Source organism: Lathamus discolor, chromosome 2 (assembly GCF_037157495.1).
Source record: "Lathamus discolor isolate bLatDis1 chromosome 2, bLatDis1.hap1, whole genome shotgun sequence".
NCBI classification, from domain to species: domain Eukaryota; kingdom Metazoa; phylum Chordata; class Aves; order Psittaciformes; family Psittacidae; genus Lathamus; species Lathamus discolor.
The window spans coordinates 133,011,651-133,034,183 of record NC_088885.1 but is presented as its reverse complement, the minus strand read 5'-3'; the positions used below and the strand labels follow the sequence as shown (position 1 = coordinate 133,034,183).

At 40.4% G+C, this 22,533-nt stretch overlaps 1 protein-coding gene across 2 annotated transcripts in view; it reads right to left on the bottom strand.

The window, feature by feature from the left end:
* The window catches only part of WWP1 (WW domain containing E3 ubiquitin protein ligase 1), a 61,397-nt gene extending 39,095 nt beyond the window's left edge, over positions 1–22,302 (bottom strand). For both annotated transcript variants that reach the window (XM_065668529.1, XM_065668530.1), the window contains exon 1: positions 22,006–22,302. The gene's annotated coding sequence lies outside the window, so the exon portion shown is untranslated. The remainder of the gene's footprint in view (positions 1–22,005) is intronic.
* Positions 22,303–22,533: the final 231 nt, after the last annotated feature.

Below are 22,533 nucleotides of genomic sequence, written 5' to 3'. Positions count from 1 at the left end.
GAAAAAGATTCAACATTATTTTTAAATAGTATTCATTCCTAATGACACAAAAAAAATCTGCTCTCATAAAAATACTTTTTGTGATAGCCATGTGATTGAATATGCTTCATGTTTTAAAATGTTGGCTTAACACTTTGTACTACAGTGATCTGAATGTCTAGTTCTAAATTCAGTTTATTTTAATATTTAGGTTTAATGCCATCATAGCTGGAAAAGTCAATTTACAAAGATATATATATCCAAATCAAAGTGCATCAATGACGCTAATTTTTCAATCCCATCCACTAACAGTACAAAGGTTTCTCCTGAAATTTCACCAGTATATCTCCATCTTTGCTGTTGTCAGTCAGTTGTTAATGCAAACTAATGGAAACTAATGAAATGTTGCATTTTTATATTCTTAACAAATGGGTATAAACAGCCCTGAAACTCATTATTTAGAAGACTTTTAAACAGGTGAGAAAATTCTGCTTCCAAGTTTAAGTGTACAGATATGAGTTTTTAATAGATGACACATCTTTTCTGGCAACAAAACTGCACAATGATCAAACCATTTCCAAACATTCATTTTCAAAATGTTCTCTACATAGCAAGAGTTTCCTGCAAACAGCAGTCATCATCTTATTTGCTAAAACATCACCTTTACCTTGAAGGGATGTGTTAAGTGTCTTTTTTAAAAGAAGAAAAAAACCTGTTACTCAGCGTACTGCTGACAGCCACTTGTCATTACACAGCAGGTCAGAATACTTGTCTTTTTGTGAAAGAAAAATGTACAACTAATATTTAAGTTTTACAACTCATCTAAGCACTTTACCATGATAACCAGCAAACCTCTGCATAGTACAAGATTTTCCTGGTCACTCCTCACGTCATTACAAATTACTGTTATTATTCTACTATTTAAAGGTCTTGCCTTCATACAATTAACCACAACGATGAAATCCTGCAGCACGCTTCATGCACTTCCAGCTCCAATTTCCTTCTTGCTTGCCTATGCATGATGCAGTGAATGAACGACATGCATGGTATTCTCCTTGCAACCTTACCCCAGAATCCTTTTTGCTTTAGTCAAAGGAGCCACTCCATCAGTGGTTACGTTTGCAAAGTTTTTCCATAAAAAAAAAATGCTGTTAAAGAAGTCATTTACTGTTAAGAATGTTTACTTTGGTACCTCTTTCTTTAGTGACTTAGTTATCTGTGTATTTCATTATCGACACATAATCTAGCAACTACCATAAGCTGAGCCTCGTCAAACATCTCTACTTTCATTTAGCTGTATAGCACGTCACCCACACTGTGTAATTTCTTCTAGTATTTGCTTCTTCAAAACTCTGGCAGTGTTTTTCAGTCATCTTCCAAAAGTATCAGCTGATAAAGGAATGCATTTTAGTTTCTCATCATATTGTTTTCCATGTATTACTTCAGACATTTTTACTGCCACAGGAAGATCAAGTGTTTCCCCAGCCATAAGTGGCTTCTAAGTCTTTTGCTATTGAGAAACCTCAAAAGAGGCTTTTAAAGATCTATCATTAAGTTTAGTGAAATCATATAAAGTACTGGCCTGAGTATTGCATAACCTTAAACACTGGTGAAAAAAACTGTAGGGGTTTGTCCTCATATTCTGGATGCTTAGTTCTTAAATGGCTTGCTAATTGTGATGGCTCCATACCATCATTAGCTGATATTTCAAGGTACAATATTCTCTTAGAATGAGGTTCATCATTAACAACAGCAGATGTACACTCACATTTCGAACAGCCTTCTTAATAAATCCAAATATTTTATGGCCAACATCTTTGTGAGATCTAACTGCCATTGTTTCTACCTCATTAATGCAACTGACCAAGAGCTCATACTAGGAGTGGGAGAAGCATCAGCTCTGCAATATTCTTATTGTTCACTTGTGCTCACATTATTAGTATTATCTTCAATCCATGCTCTCTTTGCAGAATTTTTTTAAGCTCACTTGCACATTTTGTGTTAGCTTAGTTGAAATTAGATAATATAATCCATAAATCCACATAAGTGGGTACATGTAAACTGCATACACTGCAATACACTGAAAGTGAACAAACAAGTGAAGGTGCTACTGTGACCCTTCCACTCTGTGCAATACTAAATCTGCCCTCAGGACACCTGTGTCACCTACATGACACAGGACCATATGACATACACACCAAGTGATGGTGACAGTGTCAATGCGTATATTACAAGGAAAAAAAACCAAACACCACAAAACCCTTAATTTCTTTCTTATTATTCAAATAAAACATAAGTCTTAACGTTTTCCTCACCCACCCCACTTTGGATAGCACTGATACAGAAGACATCAAAGGAGCAACACATGTAATCAATTCTGTGACAAGTAAACTCAAATTCTTCACAAGTAACCAAGATCTGCAATCTAGTTGTAATCATACATTTAAAAACAAGTTTAGGCATGGTTTTGTAACTGACAATTATTTTTAATGAGTTTTTTCCTCTTATTGTTCAACGTACATAGATCCAACATGCTAGCACTATCGCTGAGTTTTATTTGGTTGGTTGATTGGTTGGCTGGGGTTTATGGGTTTTTTTAAGTCTACTTGTAGCATGCACAAAGCAAAACAAATACAGCAATAAAGAAATAAACTGTGTCAAAGTCCTCAGGTAGACAGTTGATTGCCTAATCTCCTGAGACTTCAGGTTTCAGGCGCTGATTTATCTGCAAGGCACACTACCTGCCCTAACCTGAGTTTCTGGCTCTGATTGCTACTAAACTGCTAACTGCATTTGGCAAACACAGGTTTGCTAATCTCCTGATAACAGGGAAGTGAAAATTCACTACACACACCTTGGCATCTTTCCACTTGAAGGAAAAAAAAAATTACCATGATGCCTGGGAGAAATTCTTACAATGCCAAAGATATCCCAACAGAGGATGGGGATGAGAAAGGATGAGAAAGTTGGGACTGTTCTGCCTGGAGAAGAGAAGGCTGCGTGGAAACCTCATAGCAGCCTTCCAGTAGCTGAACAGGACCCTACAAGGATGCCGGAGAAAGACTCTTCATCAGGGACTGTATCAACAGGACAAGGTGTAATGGGTTCAAACTTAAACAGGGGAAGTTTAAGTTAGATATAAGAAAGTTCTTTGCTGTGAGGGTGGTGAGGCACTTGAATGGGTTGCCCAAGGAAGTTGTGAATGCTCCATCTCTGGCAGTGTTCAAGGCCAGGCTGAACAGAGTCTTGGGTGACATATGCTTTAGTGTCCCTGCCCATGGCAGGGAGGGTAAGAACTAGACAATGTTAAGGTCCTTTCCAACCCTAACTATTCTACTATTCTATGAAACAAAGTTACGCTTAGGGTTGGCTGTTTCTACAATAATTACATGACTGTATCCCATGTCAACATGGAGAAAAAGCTGGCCAAGTACAAGATAAAGGATCTTATCTAAAGGTTCGGACACCTATTAGTCCCTGAAGACTGGTCTGGACATATGACAAATGCTGCTGCACAATCAAAGAACAGAAGTTTAATCTAGGATCTAGCTCCTCAGGCTTTGATAGGAGAATTTCCACCATGATGGGAGGGAAGAGAGGGGCAGGACACAGAACAATAACCCTATTTACCACATGAACTGTTTGCAGTAGTGGTAAAAACACTATTAGCAACATTGTAAAAGGTATTAGTACTGATTGTGACATTCAAGAAAAGGCTATGAACAGCACTACTTGGAAAATAAACACAATGAAAGTACAGTTTAAAAATAAGTCTGGAATTAAATCTGCTCATTGTCTATAAATATAACAGGAACATGTAGAAAACAAAAATAAAGGCCACTGAATTTAAAGAAAAGTGTTGACATAAATGTTTCCAAAAAAAACAGCTTTCTGGGGGACAAGGCTGCAGCAGAGAGGGCAAGCAAGTGCATACTGTATGAAACTAAGCAGAGACAGTAAAGAAGCCACATGGCAGAGGGACTGAGAGACTTGTGCTAGGATGGGATTACACCATCACTCTCTTGCCTCAGTAGAGGTAAAAATTTTCATAAGCTGAGAAAGATTCCAAAGAAGATCTACAGCTAGAAATTCTTCAAATACTGAAAACCTGGAAATTTCAAGGACTACTCGCCTCCCATCTTCATGAGCCAGAAGAAACCCCCAGCCAAAACCAACCAAGATTTCAACTATTAAGTTGTCTGATTTTGGTGAAGGAAGGGATGGGATGGCAGCTACATGAAGTGATGACACTCATTTGGAGGATTAAGAAGTTTTCACAAAATAACATCAAAAGCTAAATTTGAGTACTCTATTGATCTAACTTGCAAGAAAACCTGTATGAAAAACATCTGGTAAAGAAGAACTGAAAGATGAGTCTTTTTAAAAATAAACAATTTTCAGAAGTTTTATTTCAAATAATGCAGTCTTCTTACAGCTTCTGAAATCTCTGGTCATTTGTCCAATACCTTTAGCAGTTTTGCAACATCTGGCCTTTTTACAGTAATGAAGATGCCGGTGCATAAAAGCACAAGATAAAACCACATATAGGTGTTAGTATGTGGTGGTAAAAACAGAAATAAAGTAGAGGTAGTATAGTAGCTTTCAGGATTATACAGATCCTAAAACAGCACACTAAAGGTTTTATACAGTAGTCCTCTTGCCTACAGCAACACTAACAAAAACATTCCAAGACTTGACACTCCCTGAACAGGCAGCTTTGGTCATCAACGCTATTTACACCTAAGCAATTAGAGAACTCTGAAGTCAAAGTCTTATTTCCCCAGACACCACAAGCCTGCTTGCTACTTTAAGAAGCAATGGAAAGACTATGCTTATCAGCAAGGGATCTCCTCCACAAACACCAATACAGCCATCTGAGAAGCACTGAACTTTCTGTTGATCTTGGTGCAAAATTAATTCATTGTTCTTCATGAAAATTTGATTTGTCCTCTTCCATTTCAGATGTCCTCCATGTTTTTCAAATCTACTATTACAGGCCAACCCAAAATATATGCAATTCAATTCTCCTTTCTGACTAAATGCAGGGTAAACAGGAATATGCTGAATAAGCCCAGTGGGTACTTTGGTTTAGGTGTGATGGACTAGGGATACAGACAAGAGACATTATGTAAACCAAGGTATTTCATAATCAGTAATTCACTGATGTACGTGAAGGGGAAAGGGACAAAAAAAAAAAAAAAAAGAAAAAAAAAAGACAACCACCACCACACTCCTGTGAACAGAAGTTTCCAGCAAAAGCTGTATTCATGGACATCTTATGTATTTAATCAAAATACTTGCTGGTTTGATTCCTTTCAACGGGATACCAGAATTTAAAATACACAGTGTTATAATCCTTCTTTTCAGGTGTAACTAATTAAATTTAAATGTGGGGAAACAGAACCTTGATCTGCCACAGACATTTAGAAGGTTTATTTCATGTATGCACTAAGTTACACTCTCTCTTAGGGAACCAAATTGTTTGCACACAAGAACAAACATCAAGAAAAGAAAAACATTGTTAGTCATACCATTGTTTTATTGTCTCACATTACACATCCTTCTAGCTAGCAAGGGGTTTAAAAAGGGTTAAATTAAGTTATAAATTAACATACTGTAACAGTTATGTAGCCAATAAACTCCCCTTAAAATTACTAGAAGTTGCAAAAATTTTTAATGTTAAATAGAAAGCCTTGACATTTTTTTAATTTCTTGAAATTAAGTGAAAGAATAGAACAAGAACTACAGACTAATGAAGCACCATTAAGCAGCAGGCCTTTGTCTCTCATACATACGCTGAAAGAATCATTCCAGCAGCAAAACTAGTAACCAGTGCTCTAATCTGTGATTCTCACTAGCCACACACAATGAAGGCAAAATCCAAGTAAAGATAAACAGCTGTAACATTTGTTTTCTAATCTGAATACTTTACACTGAAGGTCTTAGATTTTTTTCAATTTAACTCAATAGATCTGTTTATATGACACTGAAATGTTTGGGTTTTTTTCTCAGGCTAAATCAAGTTTGTCTTTTGGTATTATGCTTTTGCCCCAACAGAAGCTGCCAGTTCCCAATCACACTTACTTTATTACCTGCATGAGTTCTATTACTTCCTGATTTTTTAACCTCTTATTTTTCATTGGTTTCACCTTTACTATATGTTTAATTTTCAGTCTTATTTATACTTTTGTCTTTGAGTGTTACATCGAAATCATCCCAAATTTTTCTGGGGAATATTTTAATTATCCACCACAGAAGTACACATCAAAGCCATATATTATGATATAAAAAATACTGGAACCATGCAACATGCATGTTTGCTATCAGTTTTTCAAACTATGTCTTAAAAATGGGCATCAAGAATTATCAAAGTACCTGCAACATTACCAGTCCTAACTTCTGGGACAGCATGCTCAAGGAAGGAAAGGTTAACTTTAAGAATCCCTGTGACAACAATTTAAGCTACAGTCCTATGCTCAAACTGAAGGTAAAAGATGGCACAAGACAGTCAGATCCATAAACCACAGAATAGCTTTAAGAATAAACTTGGAAATTTGTAAGATGCAATAAGTAGCATTGAACAGTGTCCTTACCTATGAAGTATCATTTATAGAAGTATTACAAACCATAGCTTATGTCATTGTTTAATAAATTAGAAAATGTTAGAAATGGAAATCAGTTTTTCGATGATCATTTAAAGTAATATTGTTTAAAGCACCGATTTTACTTCTCGTCACATACGGGAAACACACAATGGCAGTACTCTTGGGACTGGATTGCAGTAAGACCATCATTTGCCAAGCAACAGATTATTTCCTGTGGCACCTACTCCTGGTTTTAAACTTCAGTCAAACAAACAGTGATGGACTGAAATGCAGATCTCCAGCTCAAAGAAAAAAAAAACTAAGATCCCATTTATTAAAATGGAAAACTAGCAACTTTAAGCTATTTAACAGAATACTTAGCTACTTATCAAGATGATAAGGCTCCTGAAGATCCCTTTATCATTACCTCTACTTACTAATGGTTTCTCCAATTCCTTGGATATTGGTGAGTTTAAAAAATATATACATGTTTAAAAAAAAAAAAAAAATCCATCAGACTTGCAAGTATTACCTACATAAACAGATCTGGAAAACTTAAAAGGACAGTAATAAGTGCAGTGCAAAACACTTGTACCTGTATGACACATTTTATCCTAATAATGAACACTGGAAATGTTCTTTAAGTCAACAGTCCAATGAAACTGGTCTTAGCACCACTCATCCCATATATGAGATGTTCACTGTATATAGTCCCAAATCACAAAAATCACAGAATGGCTGAAGCTGGAAGGGACCTGGCCCAACCCCCTCTTATCTCGCAAGGCCACCAACAGCCAGTTGCCCAGGACAATGTCCAGACAGCTTTTCAGTTATCTCCAAGGACAGAGACTGCAATCTGCCTAAATACCCTCTGTGTATTTATATACACTCATCAGGTGCCCCCAAGTCTTCTCCAGAATGAAACATCTCAAATCACAGCCCCTCCTCAGAGGTCACGCTCCAGTGCTTTTATCATCTTCAGCATTCTTTGTTGAACTTTCTCACTATGTCCATGTCTCTTTCGTACTGAGGAGCACAGCACTGGGCACATGACTTCAGATGTGGCCTCACCAGCACTGAATAAAGGGGCAAGATCACCTCTCTCAACCTGCTGGCAACTCTTCATCTAATGCAGCCCAGGATACCATTTACCACCTTTACCCTCTGGACACATTGCTGCCTCTTGGTGCCTGGGTGTCTACCAGGACCCTCAGGTCCTTTTCCAACAACAAAACATCTTGCATCTTCCCGTCAAAACTGAAAAGTACTAACAAAACCATCTTCAACTGACAATATCACTCAGTCCTTTACCTAGGAGTAGCTTACAAGCATTCCCAAAACAAACAAAACCAAACAAAATTACTTGCACCTGAGAGGACTGAAAAAAGGACACAAAAATGTGAATCAGAAAATCCAACTTCAATAAAATAAAGGAGAATAAAGCTATGAGAAAGTCCTCATACTTTCTGTTATTCTTTCTGTTATCATCTACACACTTTCTGGAGTGGATCTTCAGACCAGCCAAAACAGTAAGGGACACAGCAGTATTTAATTTCTCTGAGCCTATTGCACATACTGTCAAGTACAGACAAACCAGTGGCTTCCTTAGGATATGCTTTGACATTAATAGAATTTCAGCTACAGCAGTCTCATCCTCAGGGTCTACAACACCTTGTCAGCAAGGAAAAGCTTTAGTTCTTCCTACAAATTTAACAGCTTCCCTAGAGATGCTTCAATATCTACTTTGTTATGGAGTTCCAAGTTGCCAAACCTACAGACCGCCTACATAGAACTGAACTGGAAAGCAAAATGTCATTCTTCTTAAACCACGGAACATCCCAAGATGTAAGAGACCCACAAGGATCACTGAGCCTAACTCCTGACTACACAGGGCAACCTAAAAGTTAAACAATGTACACAAAAGCACTGTCAACACTTCCTGAACTGGAAGTGTTCAGTCAGTTCCCAGAGCTATGACATCATTGGTATCACCAAGACATGGTGGAATGAGTCCCATGACTCAAGCGCTGGGATGGAGCTACAGGCTGTTTAGGAGGGATAGACAGGGCAAGTGTAGTGGAGGTATCACACTCTGCGTAAGTGAGAGGTTTGACTACCGCCTGCACAATTAACGATGATGTGGTTAAGATCAACTGGGTGAGGATTAGGGCGATGAGTGTCTACCACCGATACCCCACCCAGCACGTAAGCACTGAGGAGTTATCCTGTAGGCAATTAACAGAAATCCATGAATGAGTAGTCCTTGTACTTATGAGAGATTTCAACACCCCAGATATCAAACAGGAATACCATCGTGCTGTGAAGAGCAAGTCTGGGAAATGCTTGAAGTTTGTGAAAGACAGCTTCTTGTCACAAGTAGCCAGCAAGCCAGCTAGGAAAGATGTTGCTAGACTTGTTATCTACAAATACAGGATTCATGGGTGATGTGACTGTAGGCAACTCTTTTGGCCACAGTGATCACAAAACATTTGAGTTTAAATTTTTCAGTGTAATGAGAAAAAAGGACGGAAGAGTTTCTAGCCTGGACTTCACAAGAGCAAACTTCATTCAGGGAACTATTTAGCAGAGTACCCTGGGAATCTGCTTTTGAGGGCTTAAGTGCTGGTCAGTGTTTAAGAACCACCTTCTAGAAACACAGGAGCAGGCAATTCCAGTGTGTCTTACATCAAGTAAGCAGGGCAGAAGACCAGCCTGGCTGAACAGGAAACTCCTCCTGAAGTTCAAGAGGGGGGAAAAGAAAAATTATCTCTAGGAACAAAGTTAGGCTTTGAAGGAAGATTACAAAACCATGGATTGTTTACCAGTTGACACAAAAAGCCAAAGTTCAATTAGAGTTGAAACTGGCCAGTGTTGTGGGAGATAACAAGAAGAGCTTTTTCCAAGTATGTTAATAACAAGAGGAGGCCTAAAAAAAAAAAAAAAAGCAAACAAAAAAAATCCCAACATTGGACATACTTGTTGAAGATTGTCACCTGATTAACAGGGATGAAGAAAAAGCAGATACATTCAGTGCTTTCATTTTTCTTTTTGTCTCAGTCTTTAATAAGACTGATAGACCTTGAGCTGCCTGGTCCTCCAAGTCAGAGGACTAAGAATGTAAAAACAGTGACTTTCCATTTTGTGGTTACTCAAATTGTAAGAGACCAGCTGCAGCTGCTGAATGTTCACAAGTCCATGGGACCCGATGGGATTCACCCTCAAAGTTCTGAAGGACCTAGTAGATATTACGGTAGGAGCCTTCTCAATCAGCTACCAAAGGTCTTAGGAGTCTGGGGAGGTCTCTGCTGACTGGAAACTAGACAATGCTATTCCAATCTACACAAAGGGCATGAGGGAATACCAAGGAAACTACAGGCCTTTTAGTTCCTGGAAAAAATATGGCTAAGATCATACTGGGTACTACTGAAAGGCATTTAAAGAATAATGCGGGTTCACAAAGGGAGAGTCCTATTTAAATACTTTGATAACCTTCTATGACAAGGTCATCCACATAGTGGATGCAGGGAAAGTGGTGAATGTAGTTCTGGATTTCAGTACAGGTTTTATTACTGTTCCTCGCAGCATCCTTCTGGACAAGCTGTCCAGCTGCAGAATACACAGGTTCAGAGCGCACTGGGTGAAGAACCAGCTTAAGGGTGAGGCAAAAAGGTTTGTAGTGAATGAGCCTACATCTGGTTGACAACCAATCACCAGCAGTGTTCCTCAGGTCTCAATTCTAGGGCCAGTTCTGTTCAATATATTTACAAACGATCTGGATGCCAGAGTTAAATGTACCATTAGCAAGTTTACTGACTGGGAAGCGGAGAGGGAAGGGCGATCTCTTCTCCCTGGTATCCAGTCATAGCACATGTGGGAATCATAGAATAGTTAGGGTTGGAAAGGACCCCAAGATCATCGGGGAAGAATATTTTCACCTTCATTTTAATTCAGCTGAATTCACCTTCATTTAATTCAGCTGAATAGCCTTTGTACCCACCAGAATAAAGTAATACACTAGACACAGTCTCTCTAAGTCACCTTGGATAATCCTAACAACTGGTACAAATTATTGTTTATCAGACTGGCATCAAGAGCAATATAATGTAATATACCAAGATACATCTCTAAAATATGGGTAGATTTTAGTATAACTACACTGCAAACAGAAAATCTTACCATAGTTACATCTAGACACTTCCGTTTTAAATTTTAACTCTATAGGTAACACAACAATATGGAAAAGTATGGGCTTCAGAACAGACATGCAGCCTGAGCACATAACAAGAGTGCCCAGATATCTTATAAAAATCCACTCACAAGAATTCATTTCTGTCACCACCATCTTACTGGTCATAATAGCCTTGACTAGCATGAGCACATCCCTACTGCAGTCACAGCAAAATTAACAAACCAACAAATTCTGAAGGAACATAAACCAGCATTACAGATGTTAATGAAGAGCGATGCTGTTTCTGTTAGGCCCTACTCCTTGTTTCTGTGGGGATATGAGGAGACCATGACTAAGCAATACTAATAATGGAAAACAAATTAATACTGCCCCACAAAATAATCTCCCAATTGTTCTGGGAAGTCAGCAGAAAATGACAATTCAAAGAAGAGGAGAAACCTACTCAGCATTAAAGGCTAACATGGCAAGAAAGGTCATTGCACATTTTTCGGCACCAAGACAATTTGATGTGCTCTACCTCTCCTCAGTAACTGTATCTCAAAAAATATCTCAAAGAGGTATAAGTAGAATTCACTGCATGTTCTCTCTTTTCTCTGAATATTTGCTTTTTTTAAATGTGCTATACAACCCTCTTTCCAGCTGTCAATCTCAGCAGTGTTAAAACACTAAAACATGTCTGTCCTAATTCCAGTCACAGACTGCACTAATCTTACATATTTCTACCTGACAAGCACTCACCCAAGCATTATCATTTATTTTTCAAAATAGCCCTTCGGTCTCTACAGTGCTAGAGAATTCAACCTGATCCCTAGTAAGGCTCTCAGGTGATAAATAATTCTCACTTCTTAAGAGTTCTCTGCTCTGTTGTTTTCCAATATAATTTGATTCCAAAATTTAACTACACAAAAATGACAAGTTGAGAATATGAAAATGAACAACATATAGGTCCTATCAGAGCCCAAACCCTGACTTTTTAAGGGTCAGTGCTGGATGACATCAATACATTGCAGATTAAGTTTAACTCGATGCTACAAAGAAATCAGGGGGCTACAAGAAAAACACAAGTATCGTAGTAAAACAGTGTTTGAAATTTTAGTTCATGAGAAATGCAGAAACTCTTGATTAGGGTGAGTGCCCTTTCTGGTGAAATGCCAAAGACTAAATTATGTAACTTAAAAGCATTAATAGCTAATTCTTGAGAACAACCAAGTGACTATAAAAACTGCACAGAGGTCATCCAACTCCCCACTGAAAGATGTCAATTTTCAAAATTATTCCCTTATCCTGATTTTTGAGGGACTTCTGAAGGTAGATATTAGATACAGAGGAAAGACAAGTGAAAAGCATCTTCAGCATCTTTTACCCACATAATGTACACCTGCATGACATGGTCAATGCACAAGCCTTCCTGCCTGAAGAGTAGTAAGAATCCTTAGTCATTCTTTAAGTCTTCCATATAAATCGGTTATCTTTGCTGTCCTCCTTTGTAACTTCTCCAGTTATACTGTACACCTTTCCAGACAGAGTGAAAAGATGAAAAAATCCACAAAGCATTCCTTCAAGATAAGAATGTCCCATGGATATAAATAGTAGCATGATGAGGTGCCCTGTTTTATTCTTTATTCTGTTCCTGTGTCTTCTACAGCAACTGTTGAAACCACCAGCTTTTAAGCTGGGGGGTGTCAATTAACATCTGAAAAAATCTTCTTACTTCCCCTCCTTAAACAGGAAGGGATTGAAACAGGAAAATAAGCCTGAAGTGTATGTCTCAACTAATACAGATTTATTTCATCTAATTTTAGTTTCTTATGGCCTTTCAAGATTTGAAACTGAAGCAACCAGCATAGTAGGTTTACTCAAAACAGACAAGACCACCAATCAACTCCAAAAGCAAGATGTCCCTTGGAAAGGGCAAAAAATTCCAAGAGAGGCTGTAACAGCAGTCCAACTTGCTCAGTATTTAAAGATGCAGTTAGCTTATTCACTGAAGTGCTAGCTGTATGATCTGTTTTATTAAAACACTTATTACTTAGCAATGGATTTTCTCCTTGTTTCTGTAACAATTTATTCTTTATTTTGAATCATGTATTAGCCTATCCCAATTGAATCTTGTAAGAATTCTTTCTTAACAGACTAGCCTACTCAAAGTGTGCTCTCACAACTCCTTGCTTAGTTGTATGACAGGGTTAAAAGCACAGGGTGAAATTTATTCATACTCTGTTCAAGGTTATGTTGGCATCTGCTGGAAGCCTCTCTTCCATCACTTCTTTTTATGCTAAATATAAACAGTATTTTTCATTTTACTTGCACAAGAGCAGTACTATTCCAACAGCTTTCCCCTCGATCAGTTTATTGGAATTTTTTTCCTGATCAAGAAATGGAATACAAAGAAACACAACAATCTGTTTTGTAAAAGAGATAAAGTTAGCAGGTCTCCACATAGTAGCAGAACCACTTACCATAAAAGAGTAAAATTTAGCAGTTTTCAAATATGCTTACATAATTAATACAAAAATAGTATGCAAGGCAGTATATGTTATATTCTTAATGCATTCCACTGTTTACTTTTTATTCTATTCCTAATGGGACATTTTCATAAAGCAACTAAAAATTTTATCGGATTCTTATTAACAAATAATTTACACCCCATCTTAACAAACAGTCCCAGCTACTCACTCCAATACACATTAGGTCTCCTATATTAACACAAAAATGTACTTATGACCAAACATTAAAATAGCCCGTTATGTCTCTGAAGTTTCCACTTCCTTTACTCAAATATTTCATCACTTACAGATTTTGCCAGTTCATTAGCAGCAGTCTTTTTGTCATCTTACAAAGTTAAGACTCCAACTAGCTTTCTTCCTCATAGCTATTCCCTTAACAACACAGCTTTACTCACCATCCCGTGACAACATCGCTTTGTCAGCAACCTCTCACAAGACATTCAGCCAAGGATTTTATTTTAAAATAACATACAAATATCAGTCTTCTACCAGATTTTCAATACTAATTCAGTATTTTCCTGTCCTTGTAATTTATGACATATGATATAACAGGCACCACAGAAACATGGTGGGACGGCTCCTATGACTGGAGTGTCGGAATGGAAGGTTACAGGCTCTGTAGAAAAGACAGGCCCAGCAGGCGGGGAGGGGGAGTTGCTGTTTAGGTTAGGAATAGGCTGGAGAGTATGGAACTTTGTCTGGGGATAGGTGAGCAATGAAAAGAGACTTTGTGAGTCAGGGTTAAAGGGAGAACAGCTATGGGGGACATTATAGTGGGGATCTGTTACAGATCGCCTGATCAAGAAGAATCTGCGGATGAAGCACTCTACAGACAGACAGGAAAAGCCTCACAGTCACAGGCCCCTGTCCTCATGGGAGACTTCAACCACCTTGACATCTGTTGGAGCAATGGTACTGCCCAGCACAAGCAATCCAGGAGGTTCCTCGATTGTGTAGAAAACAACTTCCTGCTGCAAGTAAGTAACAGAGGAGCTGAAAAGGAGAGGAGAGGTGCCATTCTTGACCTCGTGCTCACCAACAATGAAGGACTCGCCGGAAATGTGACACTCCAGGGCAGCCTTGGTTGCAGCCATCACAAGATGCTCGAATTCAAGATCCTCAGGACAGTGAGAAGAGCGTGTAGCAAGCTCACTGCCCCGGATTTCAGGAGAGCAGACTTTGGCCTCTTCAGGTACCTGCTTAGTAAGGTTCCATGGGATATAGTCCTGGAGGGCAGGGGGGCCCAAGACTATTGGTTGATATTCAAGGATCACCTACTACAAGCTCAAGAGTGTTGCATCTCAACAAGAAGGAAGTGAAGCAGGAGGGCCAGGAGACCTCCTTGGATGGATAAGGAGCTGCTGAAGAAATTCTGAAGGAAAAAAGAGGCTTATAAAAGGTGGAAGAAAGGGCAGGCCACCTGGGAAGAATACAGGGAAGTCGACCGGGAAGCTAGGGACCACACTAGGAAAGCTAAGGCGCAGACAGAATTAAACTTGGCTAGGGATGTTAAGGGTAACAGGAAAGGACTGTACACGTACGTAGTGAATAAAAGACAGACTAGGGACAATGCAGGCCCCCTCGAGAAGCTCTCAGAAAAACTAGCTACCCTGGATTTGGAGAAGGCAGAGGCTCTTAACGACTTCTTTGCCTCAGTCTTCACTGGCAAATGCTCTCACCACACCACCCAAGTCTTGGAAGGCAGACACGGACTGTGAGAATGAAGATCTGGGTCCACTGTAGGAGAGGATATGCTTCGAGACCATCTTAAGAACCTGAATGTCACAAGTCCATGGGACCTGATGAGATCCATCCGTGGGTTCTGAAGGAGCTGGCAAAGGAAGTTGCTAAGACACTGTCCATCATATTTGAAAAATCACGGCAGTCAGGTGAAGTTCCCAATGACTGGAAAAAGGGAAATATAATCCCCATTTTTAAGAAGGGGAAAATGGATGACATCATCTACCTGGACTTGTGCAAAGCGTTCAACACTGTCCCACACAACATCCTTGTCTCTAAATTGGAGAGACATCAATTTGATAAGTGGACCACTCAGTGGATAAAGAACTGGCTGGATGGCCACATACAAAGAGTTGTGGTCAATGGATCAATGTCCAGCTGCAGACCAGTAACGAGTGGTGTCCCTCAGGGAACGCTGTTGGGACCGGTCTTGTTCAACATCTTTGTCAGTGACACGGACAGTGGGATTAAGCAAGTTTGCCGACGACACCAAGCTGTGTGGTTTGGTTGATACCCAGGAGGGAAGGGATGCCATCCAGAGGGACCTCAACACACTTCTGAGGTGGGCTGATGCCAGCCTCATGAAGTTTAATCATGCCAAGTGTAAGGTCCTATACCTGGGTCAGAGCAATCCCAGACACAGCCACAGGTGGGACAAAGAAGAGATTCAGAGCGGCCCTGCAGAGAAGGACTTGGGGGTGCTGGTTGATGAGAAAATGAACATGAGCCGGCAGTGTGTGCTTGCAGCCCAGAAAACCAACCGTATCCTGGGCTTCATCAAAAGGAGCATGAACAGCAGGTCAAAGAAGGTGATCCTGCCCCTCTACTCTGCTCTTGTGAGACCTCACCTGGAGCATTGTGTGCAGTTCTGGTATCCTCAACATAAAAAGGACATGGAACTGCTGGAACAAGTCCAGAAGAGTGCCACGAGGATGATCAGGGGACTGGAGCACCTCCTGTATGAAGACAGGCTGAGAAAGTTGGGGCTGTTCAGCCTGGAGAGGAGAAGGCTGCAAGGAGACCTCATAGAAGCCTTCCAGTATCTGAAGAGGGGTTACAGAGATGCTGGGGAGGGACTCTTCATTAGGGACTGTAGTGACAGGACAAGCGGTATCAGGTTAAAACTTAAACAGGGGAAGTCTGGATTGGATATAAAGAAGAAATTCTTTCCTGTTAGGGTGGTGAGGCACTGGAATGGGTTGCCCAGGGAAGCTGGGAATGCTCCATCCCTGGCAGTGTTCAAGGCCAGGTTGGACAGAGCCCTGGGTGGCATGATTTAGTGTGAGGTGTTCCTGCCCATGGCAGGGGGGTTGGAACTAGACGATCTTAAGTGCCTTTCCAACTCTAACTATTCTATGATTCTATGATATGCAACCAGTCATTATTGAGGAATATTAATTGAGGAATATGAATTTGCTTCCAGAGGCCAAAATACACTTTTTTCCCTTTAAAACCCAACTCTTTCCAGCTACCTCAGTAAGACAGTAGTAATTTTTTAGAAAGGTAACACTGTAAGAAGGCAGCTGAAAGTGTTTAAAAAAAAAAAAAGTGTGGCAAGAATGAAGGAATAAAAGGAATTGAAATTTAAGAAAGAGCAGCTTCCACACCTCTAGCCTGAGGGAGAGAGAAAAGAGAAGCTGGGCAATCCTCTTGCTCTTCATCTTCTATTTTGCATTTCTTTTATATTGCTTTTTGACTTATGTTTACACATAGATACTTTTAATGTCATTGTGTATACTAGGAAATTCAAGAGAGCCAGTTCCAACATACCAGTTAGTAAAAATGGGGTCAGTCTTTAAGATGAATGTTCAGCAGTCCTAACTCATGCTTACGAACAGTAACAAAAAAAATCTCACTGAATTTCTGAGGAACTAGCACTGTGTTTCAAAACTGGACATCTGTTCTTTTTTTTTTTTTTCATTTCTGATGACCAAATAGATTGTGCAATTTTTCAGATTATGAACTTTATCTTTCCTGTTTACTTTTCCCTATTCCAAAACTAGAACTCCTTGGATTTGTTCTACACTGAGAAATCACTCACTACCTTGAAATGTTCACACTATCCAAAGTTCTCCCCTATTTTTCACCCACCCATGCGAGGGACAGGTAAAAGGTTTCATTTCTTTCTTTTTCACGCCTCTCACTGATCTCCTGCTCCAGTCAAATGCTTATAGCAAAAAATTCTGGTTAGAAACCCCTAAAATAAGAAATATATGTAGAGTACCTCTGTGTATTTTTGTCTGTACTCACAGCAAACAAGAGCTCTCTTCTGCCCACTTCAGGATGCATGGTGAAGATACTTGAAAGTGTGAAACAATTATTTTGCTGTTTATTTTTAAAATGTGACATCCTCTTCTAGTCTTTTTTTAAATTGTTTTCTTCCACCCCCACTTGATTTTCAGCAAGATAACTCTAAAATCCTAGTATTAAAAAGAAGATGGGAGTAATTCTATGCCGTTAGAACTACTTGAGAAGGTCAGTTACTAACATGTATTTCCATTCTCAGTGCCATTCACACATCAGACAAATCAAGAGAATGTCCGACTGTATTTTCAGTGACAGGTATTTATGTTTGAAAGAATTATTCTGAAGTGATATGTGCCACAGAAGTATTCCTTGTGTTAGACTTCTGAGGCTGAATTTCACCACAGAAAAAGTATTTGCCTTACTAGTCACATCCCTCCAAGTTAACATCCTTAACAGTGAGAATGTTAAGAAGCTTCTAAACTTGTTACATTTAAGTACCTTGAGACCCTAGAGTCACTTAAAGCAGAACATAAGCACCTCTAACATGTTGCAGCAATAAAAAAAAATGGTGATTAATTCAAGAAGTTTCAAAAGCCCAAGAACGTAATCTGTTTTGTTAAACACATGCTTCCTCCATTTTTTATTAAAGGCTTTATTTTAGTTGGAAGCTATTATAAAGTAGTACAACCAGCTAAGTAAATTTCAGTTTACTCTTCAAAGTCAGTAGAAATTGTAAATTAAATCCCAAATCCATATTCTCTTTAAATAGGATTTTGAAAGTGGGGTTTTTTTGACAATACTGAATTATCAAACTGCATAAATGTATGCAATCTCAACACCGACTAAGGGGAGAGGGAATTAAAAAAAAAAAAACGAAATATGATGTTTGCCATCTATCTGCTGTTACAGAACCACATCAGTATACACTCAGCAAACCTGCAATGATTAATTGCTTCATACTACATACCACATGTAGTAGTTACTAAGACCTACACATAACACAAGCATAAACATTTCCCTGACATACTTTCCTTGAAATGCTAAGAAATAATATATATATATATGTATACACACACACACACACATCTGAAACACCTAGTGCTCTTCCAGGTAAACAATTCTGACATACTATAACCACTCTTGACTGCTGATGGCTTCCCTGGAATCTAATGTTCCTCTGTAAAGGAACACTATCAACACTGCATTTGCAAAAGTAAGCTAAACTTAAGTATGCTTCTGGTTAAACTACTAGGTCCTCAAACACACCAAAAACATATGCCAAGAAGCAATAATTACAACTTTTCACTTATAGAAAGCAATTAAAAACAAAAACTTCCTTTTTGAAGGTACTGTAGCAATTTTTAGCAAAACCCATGCCACGTCACTGTTCCACAAGCCTTTGGAATGCCTCTTCTGGACACTCCAACTCCTGCTGATGAGGGAAGAAGAGATTGCTCTCTACAGCCATATCATTTTCCTTCAAGACCTCTGATACTTCCAATGGCCCATACCTAAGCCTATTTTATGTCACAATAAGAGGATTTCAGCAAACCATGATACATCTGAGCTAACAGCTACAGAGAAAGTGCCCTACTGATTCAATGAAAACAAACTCTAAATAAGGACCCGAACGGAACCAACTCTTATTTTCGGCACTTGTACACAGACCAATGCAATACAGAATCACAGGGTCATAGAACAGTTTGGATATCCCTGCATATCGCTTAACTCAAAATTCAAAGGAACAATTCTGGTTTACAAGTTTCATAAAGACAGCAAGAATAACAGGATTTTGGTTAATCTGATGCCACCACAGAAACTGGGGAACCCTTCCCCAGTTTACATACTTTCACAGTGGAAGGCACACTAAAGCAGTTTTTCTACTGAGTCGCACGCAATTGATGCAGAGCTAGAAAGCCTTTTGCTTTGTTTTAATTAAGATGAATGTTACACTGTGCAGGCGCAGGTAAGAGCAGTACTAACCTAGCTTACAAGACATGGTATTTTTATCAGAAGCTTCACCCCTCTTCAGCCTTCACAAAAAAGCCTTCTTAAAGTAAAAGTAACTTCCAAGAATCACTTAAGCACAGCTTGAAGCAAGCACTTTTGTCTATCACTCCATCCATTCCCTCTCCAAGCCTTCTCACTTCATTATCTGCCTTTCACCCAACAAAGTTCTAGCATCAGCCTGGGCTTTGGGGGGCATGGTTTATTTAAGCTAACAATGAGTGTTTGAGTGCATTAACAGCAGCCATTTCCAATAAGCATGGCTTAGGTCATGATTTTTTTTTTTTTTAATTATAGTATCTTAGTTTTCAAATTTAGTGGTTTAATGGCATAGGAATACTGAAGCATGAAGAAACTGCTTGCAATACCAACTTCATGTTATAGATCCTTACCCCAAACTCTTCTTTGTATCCAAAAATCAGGAGAAATCTTTCTCCACACACATTCATATTTTTAAGAGGGACAACAAAACAAAACAAAAAAAAGGGGGTAGAAATTCCAACTTAACAAAATTTCAAAATGCACATGGAAAGATAATAAGGAAAAGCTACAGGACTAGAACTCCTCCTTCCAAAGGTTCCACAGGCTCAGGCAAAAGGGTTGGCTCTGAGCTTCATCAGTATTCCCATGATTTAAGAAGCATTTGTAGACAGCTGATTATTTAAACTTTATTGCCAACCCTTTAACAAAACACACAGTCTGTTACAATGCTCTGTTAATTGATGTTTAGCAACAAATGTAAATTACTTTTCCAATAAAAAAAATCCACATCCTTTTGGTAACAAGGTGTCCCACGCTAAGAGATTAAATCAGTCCTAAATACGTAAAATTGCCTTCATGTTTTCAAGAATAATTATGTACTTAAAGGAATTACTCTACAATACAATTAGGAAAAGACTACTGGCAGTATTAAGTTACTCAAGCTACAAGCATTTACAGGATCAGACCTTTAAAATATAGCTCAAAAATACCAAAAAGGTGACAAAAGGATTCTAAGCCCAGTTTCAGAAGCAACATTAGCTTAAAGTATTTCTAGTTGGCCCATTTGAAAGCATGCATCAAAAGTCTAGATAAACTGTGCTTTTACAATGGTTTTTTTTTCTCAAATAGAGGAAAAGCCTTCTATTTTTTTCTATGTAAAGTTTCTTTAACATTTATTAGCATTAAAATCAATAAAAAAATATTAATTTAGTTTACACCTTGACCAACAGAGACTCAGAAAAGGCAGCCTACCAAACTAAAAAAAAAAAAAGTCACTCAAGTTAGTGAAGCATTACCACAGCCCAACAATAATCCATTTTTTTCTGTATCACAAAGATTAAATGAGAATACAAATTTTAAGGGGAGCTTCTTATTACTACTAAAGCCATATTGTTTTTCATGTGTATGACCATATACATAACCCAGCCATCAGCAGTCAGTGACAGTATCACCTAGTAAGCCAGTGCTATTAAACTTGCATAACCTAGGGTTTTTTTAATGCAAAATATTCCAATTACTTTCTATATGACACGGGTGCCATGTGGAAACAGCAATGAACTATGAAAACCTCTTTTTACAGCCTCACCCGAACATCGAAGAGCTCCCATTAAAATGATTAGATAGTGTTAAGTCCTTTTCTCTTTTTGATGTACAGTTTAAACATTTATAGCTCTGAAAGCAGAGCTAGATCATCCTAAACTGGGATGAGAACTGGCACTGTTCCAAAAACAAGACAACTACAAATAAAACCAAGTAAATAAACACACAGAGTTGTAACATTTTGACACAACATAAACAAAGATAAGTGACATAAATAGGTCTTCTGAGGTCTTGAATTCAGTCTGCTCAGCAAAGCATACATTAAGAGGACCCAGAAAGACCAGCAGACATACAACTTGAGCAAGTAGCCATAACGACTTTCCACCCTGCTATCCCCTCTTCTCTTGAGGGGAGGCACACTACATATACTATGAGGGGTGACAGCAGCTCATTGTGAAGGGGGAACAGCTCCCACCTCCTCCCTCCCAAGCTTCACTAAAGGAAGGTGAACTGAACCGTAACAATATCCTTCTCCTCTGCTTTCACCCCGGAGACAAGCAAGGGCCAGCCGAGGAACTGCCTAACTGACTCCCACCCCTAAATGCCACCCGCAATCCACTCCGCGTTGACACTGGTCAAGACTCAGCCCTCAGCCACCCTCACTGGAAAGGCACCAGACAGGAATAAACAAGGTTATTCGCCGACACCGGACACCAGCCACACTCCCCTCTGCTTCCCCCCAACCCCAGACCCCCACACGCTCCCCGCAGCGCCGACCCTCCCTCCCCAGCCAGGTGTGGGCCAGGCCCTCCGCCCCGTCAGGGCAGGAGTAAGGGTGGGATACGGCAGGAAAGTGCAGCAATCCTCAAAATGCCAAACGGGGGCATCGAAAGGGGAGAAGCAACAGCCCCCCCCACCCCCCCCGATCCAGCAGGGCCCGGGAAGGGGAGGGCGACGAGCTGAAGTACCGGAAAGCACAGACCGAGACCTTACCACGGCTCCCTTCGCCATTTTAGCCCCACACCCACTGCCCCCCTCCCGTCCCTCGGTGACGGGGGCAGCCCGCACACCGCCCGGAGATCACCCCGCTGACCCCGCTCCCCCGCCGACGAACGGCGGCGAAGGAGAGGGAGAATAAGCGGCAGCCGCTTTTCTCCTCAGGGCAGCCGTGTTCTGCCGGGCCAGACCGCAAAGCGAAGCGGCTGCGGCACAGCCTGTTTTGTTCCCTTACCGTGGCTCGCAGCCTCACAGCTGCGACCGCCGCCTCCTTCTCCTTCCTCCCACCTTTTTCTTCTTTTTCTCCTCCTCCTCGCCGCCGCGGCGGCTCCTCACCCCTCCGCGCCGCGCTCCGCCGCCGCCGCCGCCGCGCAGAAGGATGCCATCTCACAGCGGCATCGGCAGCTCCCGCACAAGAGCCCCCCTCCCGCCGCCGCACGCCCCCAACGGCCGAGCCAGCCTCGTGCGCGCGCCCCGGGCACGGGGAGCAGGAACTTGCGGAGAAACCGCGGCTGGAGCTGGAGCCGCCGCCGCCGCCGCCGCCACCCGGGCGGGAGGGCCCAGTCGAAACGAGGCAGTGCGCAGCGGCGGTGGGAGGGGAGAGACCAGCCCGAGCCCAGGCTCTTGAGAGGGGACAGGGCTGACTCCTAGCGCCTGCCCCGGGCTGAACCAACTGGGGCGCTGCGGCGGGGAGAAACGCCGAGCGGGCGGAGTCAGCCTCTCCGGAGGCAGGGGAGGAGCGGCCGAGGCACCGTCCGTAGGG